The sequence below is a fragment of the Hydra viridissima genome, unplaced genomic scaffold (assembly GCF_058129835.1).
Source record: "Hydra viridissima isolate aposymbiotic clone 2 unplaced genomic scaffold, HvirCarnegie_v1 scaffold_2, whole genome shotgun sequence".
Taxonomy (NCBI): Eukaryota; Metazoa; Cnidaria; class Hydrozoa; order Anthoathecata; family Hydridae; genus Hydra; species Hydra viridissima.
In genome coordinates, this window is record NW_028324301.1 from 12,803,301 (window position 1) to 12,815,382 (window position 12,082).

Sequence of the window (12,082 nt, forward strand, 5' to 3'; positions counted from 1 at the left end):
TTTTAAACTTATGTGAATTAGGGACATGTGAGTTCGAGCTTGAAACTTGATAAATTTGAAAAACTCGAGTAAACTTGAACAATTTGGTTATCAAATTTTTGAACTATTTGAATACTCAAAACTTGAAGAAAAAATTTTATTGGTTTCTAAAAACTCCATTAATTTGACTCTCAAGTGTATGACATTATTTGATATCTGTTTTAATCAAATTTATTGAGTTTTTCGAGTTTTTTTAATTTCATTAATTTTTTTATGTTCTCTTGTTAAAAGATTCAGTTTTCCTACCTTTAATTCTAAACTACTTTTACAAGAAAAATTAAATTTACAGATTTGATTTTTTTTTCCCAAACAATTAGCTGCCAAATTTTGCTAGTGTACCGAAGGCCTTAAAGTGAGAAACTATCGACAAAAAATATACCGTATATACTCGCGGTTAAGTCGAGAAATTTTGGGCGAAATATTTACTCTAAAACAGCAATTCGACTTATATGCGGGTCAGAAAAAAAACAAATTTATTCCTAGAAATTTTTTTTCGTATTTCTTATTCTTTGATTAAAAAATGTTTATTGAATTGCTGTTTTAGAGTAAATATTTCGTCCAAAATTTCTCGACTTATACGCGAGTATATACGGTAAATAGTTTTAGAACTATTCAAATTCAAATTTAATATTTGATAAACTTCACCATAGAATATCTGAGTTTTGCCGAATTTGTCCAATATTTTTAGAAAATAAGTGACTTAAATAATGGATACAAACAATGACAGTTACAAACAATAATTACAATGACGGTTCACTAGAGCTGTTCTTTAACTTAAAGAAGGTATTGCTAAAGGTAACAAAGTTGATGCTGTTTTGGCTATGCCAGTTCCTAAGGACGTTAATACGCTGCGATCTTTTCTTGGTCAATACAGTTTTACGGCAAATTTCTTCCTCCGAATTTGTCTATGACATTAGACCCGCTCTGTCGTCTAATTAAGAAAGATGTGCCATGGCAGTGGACATCGGAACAACAGTCAGCTTTTGAAGCTGTGAAACAGTTGTTATCATCTGATTCAGTTCTTACTCACTTCGATCCTTCGAAACCGTTAGGAATGGAAACAGACGCTTCAGAAGTTGGTATTAGTGCCATATTGTTTCATCGATTGGCAGATGGCTCTGAACGTCCAATTGCAAATGTATCGAAGATTTTGACTGATTGTCAACGTCGATACAGTCAAATTCACAAAGAAGCATTGGCAATAATTTTTGGCTTAAAAAAGTTTCATCAATTTCTTTTTGGTCGTCGTTTTACCATCGTCACTGATCATAAACCACTACTGGCTCTGTTTGGTCCAACAAAAGCTATTCCAGCTATAGCAGCAAATAGACTGGCTCGATGGGCTTTAATTGTCAGCCAATACAATTACGAAATCGAGTTTCGTAAGACAGCTGAACACGGCAATGCTGACGCGCTCAATCGATTACCGGTGGACCATGATCGCATTTTCGATGGGGAGGAAGGTAGTAAAGAAAATTTAATGATTTGTGCGGTGAAAACCGTTAGTCGTCAAATCAATATGCATGATCCGAATATTCTGGTCCGTGAGTCGAGCAAAGATCTTGTCATCGCTGCAGTTATTCGCAATGTTCGAGATGGTTGGGTCGAATCCGACAATAATAACGAGATACGGGAATTCCAAAACCTTTCCGAAGCTCTCTCAGTTTCAGGCAAATGCTTGTTCTATGGTCCAGTTGTTGTCGTCCCCAAAACTCTTCAAGATCAAGTCTTGAAGATACTGCACCTAGGTCATTTCGGCATTCAACGAATAAAACAACTCGCACGATCTGCCGTATATTGGCCAGGCATTGATTCAGCTATCACTAATCTAGCACACCAGTGTACTACCTGTGCGGAAAATCAGAACCTTCCATCGAAACCGGCAGTCCATCCCTGGATGCTACCAGAACGCCCTTGGAGTCGTCTACATCTTGATCATGCAATCAATTTCATGGGTACTAATTGGCTTATCATGATTGATGCTCTATCTAAATATCCATGTATTCATCCTACGTCTTCTATCAGTGCCAAATCTACCATTGATTTATTGGAAGAAGATTTTGCACACTTCGGTTATCCACATGCTCTGGTTACCGATAATTATTCCTCATTCACTTCTCAGGAATTTCTAGAATGGTATAATAGTTGAGGTATTGTCCTGCTCAAAGGTGCTCCATATCACCCCGCCACGAATGGTGCTGCCAAAGACTAGTTCAAACTTTCAAAAAAGCCATGAAGAAATCAAACCTACCTCCTAAGAATGCTCTTCAAGAATTTCTCATGGTCTACCGCCGAACTCCTTTAGCAAATGGATTGTCCCCTAGCGAATTACTCAATGGCAGACAAATTCGGGCGCAAATTGATCTGCTTTTGCCATCCCCTGTTCTTTTACAACAATCAAAGCAATCTATGGACTCTTCCAAAGTTGTAAAATTTTCAGTGGGAGACTTTAACTCAACTAATGATTTAACTTTAACTCAAATAATGATTACAACTCAAAATGGATTATGGCTATTGTCACTGAAGTATGCGATCCTCGATCTGTCATAGTGAAGACAGAGCCTGATGGTCTAGTCTGCCATCGTCATATTGAACAACTCAGGCATCGCTACAACTCCGGGGAGGTGGAGGAGTCGATAATAGTGCAGCCCGCTTTGTTGTCGTGTGAGCCTACTGGTCAAGATAAAAAAACAAGTCAAAACAAGACGATCTAGTAGATGCAAATCAAAGAATAATCAAAACGCTTGCTCTCCGTAAAACCAAGGTGGCGAGGAGATGTTATGGTCCATTCTAGAACTTTCTAGATACAACAGAACATTCGAGAATCTTCCATAGAACCCTCTAGATATAATAACGTTCCAGAATGTTCTGTATCTTTCTAGGAACTTTCTATTTTACTATAAATATTAAGTTTGTGATACTATTTGTATTGTATTGGTATTCTTGAATCAAAAATAAAACCTTTACTGAAATCGAACTTTTCTTTGGATCTGTCAAGAAATATAACAACTTTGTTTAATATTTTGTTGAGAAAACCAAAAAGCTAAATCTCCCTTCAGTTTATCAATTGTATCATTCTCATCACTTATTATGATTCACTCTCATTTAAAATTTAAAATTCATTAATTTGGTTCCTTGACAAGAAATATTCAAGTTTTTCATCTTGAGCTCAGAGTAACAAACATTCAACACAAGTTTGTTGCAATTGCTTTGAATCACTGTTTTGGTTAAAATGTTAAAAATGCTTGAGGAAAATAAAACACAATCTCAAAAATATGATCACAGTTACCAACTCCATTGATAACCATTTCCTCTTGATTTATCTTTGTCAAGTTTTTCCTCTATAAGTCTAATTGGATATTATTCAAATCAACCGAAAGATATTTATGCAGTGATCTTTTTCAAAAATTATAAACTTATCAAAGCTAATTAGGATAAAGGCAATATTTTTGCAATTTATACAGTTGAGAAAATTTCTTAGATCTAGTAAGTACAAAAGACATTTGCAGTATGCATGTCTATGCTAATATGGGAAAAAAAGAACTTTACTATTGATACAACGATGCAAGATTAGAAGTTATTGACTGAAAGCTTTTGAGCATTACATATTATTAAGTTATTGTCGCTAAAATATAGTTTTATACAATTTGCCTTATGAAAAGTGATAAATAAACTATAGTAAACTAGGAGATAAGTCCAGAACAGTATTATATATTTTTAAACTATAAGCTATTAATAAACTATCAAACAAACCTACAAACAAATAAGTAAATGAATTAATACATTAGAAAGGAAACAACTGCATGCAGATGTGAATATAACTTTCTCCCCATACAGCTAATTAAAAATGAATCTTGCTTTAATCGGTTTATACAGCTAATTAAAAATGGATCTTGCTTTAATTGGTTTACAAAAATCACATTTAAACCAATGTTGCACATATTACAAAATAACAATAAACAATAAGTAGAAAAAAAATCTATAAATATTATTACTACTATTACTATTATTGAATTTCATTAATAATAGTAGTAATAAATATTATTAATACTATCATTATTATTGTTGAAAATATAATTAACTGCTGTAGTTTATGTTCTTTCGTGGCTAAAACAGTATCAGTACTTTTTAATCTACCAATAAATTGATGCACAACCTTTTGACAGGAACCTCAAACATCTGATTTCATACAAGAGGCAGTGTTTTTGTCAACTTTCAAGACTTCTAGTGATTAACAAAACCACAATTTTTCAAAACAATGGCAAGGCTAAGAGAAATATAAATCAGAATGGTCACATTCCAAATTTGAGATACGTTAAAATCATCAAAATCATCATGACAAGTCGTTGCCTACAGTTTTTGTTTTAGATTGACCGCCCTTGACGGAATTCCCTTTAGCGTTATTGCCACATCAACTGAACTAAGAACATCGCTAAAAACTAATGTATTTAATTGTTCCGAAATCAGCGACAATAATTCGAAATATAGTAGACAAATACAAAAACATAATCAAAGAGGCACTCATCCAAATTTACTCGTCTCCGATCGCAAGGGATGCGATTCAGTTTGATATTTGATAAGTGAACTTCAATTAAAAATCCTAGATATTTATATATAAACGTTCACATCGAAGACGAATTTTAGAGCCTAGTATAAACTAAAGGTGTTGGTTCATTGCCTGCTGAAAAACAAATTGAGCTAGTTTAATTGTTGATGCAGTTTTTGCTGAATTACGATGAAGATTTTGTGTGCATTACAATTGATGAGCTTCCGTAATTCAGAAAGTAAAACGTTTAAGCAATTGTGATCAGCAGTTTTGGATTATTCATCCCATTCAATTGGATGTGCAAGACATTTGGTACAAAAAACCGTCAATTTCTGCAAAAGTAAAGTTTGAAAGGAATGTGTAATGACGAAAATGTCCATGAAAGTGACGATGACGAAGACAAAACTTCTGACCATGACGCAGATATAACTAATAATAATGAAGAAGACTTTTCTGGGGGGAGGGGGGGAGTCTCCAGTTGTGATGATTAAGAAAAACAGCGCTATTAAACTGACTGATGATTTGTAGCCCCAAAACTCGCTGGAGTAGCTTACACACAATTCTTAAATGTTTTATGAAACTAAAAAACTGGATTCGCAAGTCGCTAATTGATCTTGAATCTAAAATTAGATATCTGATAAGGAATTCGATAAAATTTCATTTGTTGTGGCATGTCTCGCACCAATCAAATTGCTGTGGTATGTCATGCACCAATCAAATTGGTTGTGAAAGCATTATGGATAAATGTTGCAACACTATTGTCAGCCGATACAATACTATTGCTCATGATAATAAACCTCGGACACACAGATTTAGCTTTTAAAATGAAAGCTGTGCTAATGTGACGAATAAAGGAGCGATGGACAACTTTTCTAGGAGAGGAAGGGAGAGGCAGACGAGTCTCTCCCTTCCAATAGGTTTGATTTAATAAAGATTCTGTTGTCGGCACTGCAAACCTGTTATTGAATGAAAAGCTTGACAAGACAATTTTTAATGATAAGAAGTGTAAACTACGATTTATCAAAAACAATCCGCAATGAAGAAGGATCATATCATCGAACATATTTGCAAAACTTCAATGAATACTTGAAAGCTGCAAAGCCAAAAAGTGTCTTATTAGATTTTGATTTTTGCCACCAAATTACGATCATCTCTTGAGAAAATTCTGCGTGCCCTTTGTTTCTTATGGACATGTTTTACCAAGGAGACATAAAGCAAAAAATGAAAAAAGTCCGTAATTTTGATATAAAATAAAAAGGTTTACTGAATCATTATAAATTACTATTTATCTGAGATTTTAAGACGAGATTATATATATATGTGTGTGTTTGTGTGTGTATATATATATATATATATATATATATATATATATATATATATATATATATATATATATATATATATATATATATTATTTTTTAATACTGGCATTATCGTTATTGAAACTTTTTAGTATCAAAATACCATTATTGAAAAATGATATCGGTATTGGATGAAGTATTCCATAATTCGCTTGTTTTATGCAAAAAACAATAACTCCTTCCCCCTCTCCCTCATTTCTTACGATTTAGAATTATCTGAATCAACTTACGCTTATGTTCAGAAAATAAGAGGTAAAAATGTAAAGATAAACTTCCCAGTTTTTTTATATTTGTGATAAAACTATGAGTTTTTTTAAACAAACAGAATAAGGAACAAACCTGCTATATCTTCAGTTGTCATGGTTAAGGAACAAACCTGCTATATCTTCAGTTGTCATGGTTTTAATCATAGTGATAGATAACTGGCCGAAAACAGTAATCTGGATATATTTTATTGGACATATTCAGCATTCATTTTTCATAAAAAAAAGTGCAGTCTTATTGAGCGGCATTGTATTTGCTAAAAGAAAATCTTCAACTGTAATGCAAACTTTACCTATGCACAACCAGCGTTTTTTAAAAGTAACATGAACTTATAATAATAAAGTATAATAATAAAAATAAGGCTTGCAGAGATGATTCCACTTCTTTTTTTGTATCAAAAATTTTTAACAACAATTTTAAATTGCATTACTTTTATACATTATTTTCGGTGGATTTAAAAAAAAAAAAATAAAACAAAATAAAAAAGTAGGCACTTCAGTCACGTGACAAATTCCGTAGACAAAATTTGCGAAGTTTTTTACATATAAAGAAGACTTTTTCAGATTAAATTTAGAACGATTTTTTTAATCTATTATGCCATAGTAAAACGTTTTACGAAAAGCAAAATGATTAATCTTTCATAAAATATCTGCTAGAATTTTCAATATCAGTTTATCTGGCTGTAGGAGCGGTTTCAATTAAGTATTTGTAATTATTTTAGCTTAAAGTTATTTTATTTGCATTCTAGCATCCTTTAAAATAATATATAACTATTTTTCTTTGTTTTTTTTTTTTTTTGGTTTTGTGATGAATAAGTTAGTCTAAAATAACTTTAAAAAAACTAAGTTTTTGCTAATATTCGGGTATTCAGCTTAATTTTTAAATCTAAGTTAAAACCTACTAAATCCCGTCCTCTTCTTCCTTTCAGTCCGTCTTAATATTGTTTCAAAAATTATTACGGTAACTAATTTGCAAAAACAATATAACAATTTAATTGTATAATACAGTATTTGTATAAAATTAGCCTTATCATAATGAATAATAAACAGGGCCGCCGAGAGGAGGGGGGGGCCAAAGGGACAGTTTGTCCCGGGCGGCAGATGTCGATGTGGCGCCAGATGCCAAAGTAAAATAAAAATAGTTTTTTTAATCTTAAAATGCCATAATTGAAATGTATATATTACTCGCGTTGTATCATTATTTTTAATTCCTCGAAAAAATAACAAACTGTGAATACAATTTAGAAATAATTCTATTCAGAATTTAGAAAGTATTAGTAAATATTTTTCAACTCTTTACGATCAACTTATTTATGATAATTCATGCTTAAGATTTATATTTAACTATTGAAATATTGATTTATGACATTAGCTTTTTGAGATTGAGTTTATAATTTTTTGATGAGTTTGCGTAGTTGACAATGCTATTATTTTATTGATGCGTACGGCTATTTACAGTAACTGTTAATAATGAATCGTAAAAAACTTTCTGGTGCCCAAAATAGGGCATTGGCTTCCAAAAGGGTAAAAGAATGTGAAAAAAATAAACAAATGCTCCAAGAATTACGTTGGTTTTACAAAGCTATTAATCAAAATACTGATTTGAAGGTGATTTTTCACACAATGCCAATATCTGTTGCAGAGGGTGAAAGATCTTTTAGTAGACTTAAGATTATAAAAAACCATTTCAGAGCCACCATGGGACAAGAGCGACTTTCAATTCTTATGATCTTGTCTATTGAAAATGATCTCGCAAAATCATTGTCATATGATGAAGCAATTTATAATTTTGCCTCGAAAAAAGCTCAAAAATTTTATTTAAGTAAGGAATTGTTTATGCTGCGGTTAGATAGCAAAAAATGAAATAAAGTAGCTATAAAGGCATAATGTACTTTTTTGCTTCTATGCTAAGCATATATATGAAGCGAAATCTATAAGGGCGCCAAAAAAGGTTTTGTCCCGGGCGGCTTGAAGGCTCTCGGCGGCCCTGATAATAAAGAATTATATGATTGGTATCTATGCTTGAGTGATAAATCTTTGAAAATGGTTTGCTCGAATTTCAGAAGCCGATTCTCCAATTTGTTTTCAGTAACTGAAAATAATTTGAGCTTGTACAACAAAATTAAAATTGTTGTAGATAAATTTAAATCGTTAAAAAAAAACAATAAAAGAAGAGATATATATAAGCTGATGCTCTTTAAACCGCCTATTTCGGAAACTAGTTGTGAATTATGCATATCAAGTGAAAAAAATAAAACGAAGGGTAAAAAAAGAAAGTTGAACCAACAAACCTCGAAAAACTGTTTTAAAAAATTGAAACTTGCTTCATCTGGTTTTATAAATAAGTTCAAATCTGCTAATGTTCGTATTAGTAATATGAAAAAAAAATTTACATCTAACGACCCTAGAAGGACATATAAACTATTACATGCAAGTAATAAAGCAAAGATTCATCAAATAAAAAAGAAGCAAAATAAGGAAATAAAAGAATTAAAAGATTTTTATAATAAAGTCATTAAAAATCTTAATAAAAGAGTTAAATTTTTGTTAGTTAAGCTTGAAAAAAGTGACAATAAAGTTGCACTCCTTCATGAGAAAAAAAGAATTACATGCAAAAAATTGTATTATGTAAACAAGAAGTTTAGCATGGCAGTAAGTAAACATGAAAATTTGTCTTCTAACAGTTTAAATAATCCTGGAAAGGATACAGACTCTCCTGACACTAGAGTATTAAGCAAAGAAAATAAAGATTTTAATTTAAGTTCTCTTCTCCATGATCGCAGAATAATAACATTTCAAAATGGAAGGTATTCTAATGATATAAGAGAAGTTATTATGGAGTTAGTTTCTTTGAGTGTCAGCATGAACAAAGTTAATGAAGTTATCACAATTGTTTTAAAAAAACTAGCAAAGATAGATATAGAGAAGCTTCCCTCAATTGGTACAAAATCTCGATTTATGACTGAGGCTTTAGCACTTGCTCAACTTCAAGTTGCAGAAGAAATGATAAACACTGTAGAAATTAATTCAGGCAATTGTCTTCACAGTGACGGTACCACTAAACATCATAGACATTTTCAAAATTTCCAAGTTACTACCACAAATGGAAGTACTTTATCTTTTGGATTATGTGAAATGGCTGGCAGTGATGCAGATTGTACTATTAATGCATTAACCAAAACATTAGATGATATATGTGACATTTTAGAAAGTAGCAGCAAGGAAAACGATTTTTCTAACCTTTTATGTTCTTTTAAAACTACCATGTCTGATCTTGGGCCAGTTAATCCACTGTTTAATTTAAAGCTTAAAGATATGAGGAAAAAGTTACTGCCTAAAGTTATAAAGAACTGGGAAGGTTTAAAAAAAGGCGAGCAAGCAGATTTCATTGAAATGTCTAATTTTTTTTGTAGATTGCATTTATTATCTAACTTTGCAACAGAAACTGATAAAACAATTAACTCATTCGAAAAGTTAGTTTTAAGTACTAGTTATGAAAATATTTTTGCATTCAATACTGCTGAATCAGGTGCCACTAGATTAATAAGAACTGCATGTAAAGCTTTTCATGTAAGGGGAAGTGATGAAGCTGGAATTGCTGGGTATTTTAATGCATTTCTTGCTGGTAAAGGACAAAGTAAGTGTATGCTTGTACCCTTTGTTGGTAACAGATTTAATATATTATATTATAATGCTGCAGCTTTGTATTTTCATTCAAAAGATATTTTAGAGTTTCTTCAAAATTGGCCAAATCAAAATAATCTTTTACTTGCAGTTAAAGAAGATATTAGCAACAAATTATATTTAGCAGAAGTGCGGGCTCTTGGAATAATTGATAAAATAATTACAGGTCCACTTTGGCGGATAATTGAATCACAAAAGAGTATTCTTGATATGAATCCATTTTTGTTAACCCTAAAAATGAAACTTTCAGATTTGTGTAAAAATGCATCATCGATTATGATCTCGAAAAAACCTATATTCAGTCCAAGTGATGTTAATATTCATAAAGATATTTTGTATGATAAATTATTTGAAGAGACTAATGACAATAATTTAAATATTTTAACACAGCAGACATTAGAAGTAATTTGTCATTCTTTGTTAGTTGTTCTGGAAAGACAATCTGCTGATCAACTTCCTGGAGGTAAATATTGGCATCCTTCTGATAATATAAGTAAGGCTGCAGAGAATGTTCCAACAACAAAAAAGCATCAGAAAGTGACTTTGCGGTATTGGATCTTTTAACTCGTACAAAGCCAAATACCAAAATACAAACTATACAAGCTTATACTATGTGGTATAAAAATAAAACATTGGACTGGTTAAATAAAAAGACTTTAGATGAGCGTGACTCATTGCTAAAAAAAGCTTCAACAAACTTTAATAAAATGAAAGATAAATATAAACAACGTCATTTAGAATTAAAGTTTGAAATGAGTGAAAGGTTGTCTGAAAAGCATAAAGCTAAAAAAAGAGCTGAAGACAAAGCCTTCTTAAAAAAAGCTAAATCAGTTAATGAGTTGTTAAAATTGAGGAGGAAGGTGTGGTTGACCTCAAAAGAAGCAGATGATGAATATGTTTTGTTGACACATTTAAAAGCAAAAAAATATTAAGAGCACAGTTGGATTTTTATAGGTATGTTATGGAAGTTAAATGTGAACCTAAATATTTTTACAGAACTAAAATGCATAGTAGTAAGCGAATAAACTTAACAAACTATGAGTTGTTCAGTAATTTACAATCAGTTATTAGAACAAGGACTTTTCCAGAGCCCATTGAGAGAAGAGTTATTCTTATTGAAAGAAAAGAACAAGATATTTTGATTGCAAAAGAGAAAGAAGAGTTAAGTGAAAAATTAAAGAATGCAAGACTGTCTCAATTAGCAAATCAACAAAAAACAAACATCTTGGCTGTCATTCTAAATGATGTTAATTATCTTGTTGGGAAATTTATTCAACATAAAATAATGAAAATCGATACTAAAAAATACTTTTGGTGTACAGGTGAAGTTCTTCGAGTAAACAAGTCAACTCCTAACTTAAAAAAAACTTTGTTTGATGTGGTCTATGAGACTGAGGAAAATCAAGTATGGACTTTTCCATTGCTTTTTGACCTTGAAAAAGGAAAGGTTATACTTTTGTAAAAAGCCTATTTTACAATTTATTTGAAATAATTACTAGTTATATTTATTATTAGTAATATTTTATTAGAAATATATTACCTATATTATAAATTATATATTATTATTATAAATTAGTCGTATATATTAATCTATAATATTTATATCTATAACGTTTATAGTTGTTATAACTTATTGTATATAGTTATTATATATCATTAGTAATATTATATTATAAATATATTATAAATTATATAATATTATTATAAAATAGTCGTATATATTAATCTATATTATTTATATTGTTTAATATATATATATATATATATATATATATATATATATATATATATATATCATATATATCATATATATATATCATATATGTAAAGATATATATCGTTTATATTGATCTATAATATTTATAATATCGTATCTATAATATTTAAGAAAATTTAACATTGGGCAACCTTTGTGTTTTATTTTTTCACAATTTAATGTTGTAATAGAGATATGACTATATTAATGTGCAATGTGTCTATGACTATATTAATGAATATATATATTTTTCTGCTGTATATATTTTTTCTGTATATATATTTTTTCTAAAGATTAGTTGTGAACTGAAAGTTGTTTTACTTGTATATTGTTTAATGATAACAGATAGATTATTGCCTAAAGTTGTTGCGTAAAATTTTTACGCTAAAAAAAATGTTTAAAAAAAACTAAAATAAAAAAACGCGTTTTTTTG

At 30.4% G+C, this 12,082-nt stretch overlaps 1 pseudogene; it reads left to right on the top strand.

Annotated features, from left to right (window-relative positions):
- The first annotated feature begins 8,213 nt into the window (after nucleotides 1-8,213).
- On the top strand, nucleotides 8,214-11,488 carry LOC149892000 (uncharacterized; annotated as a pseudogene).
- Nucleotides 11,489-12,082: the final 594 nt, after the last annotated feature.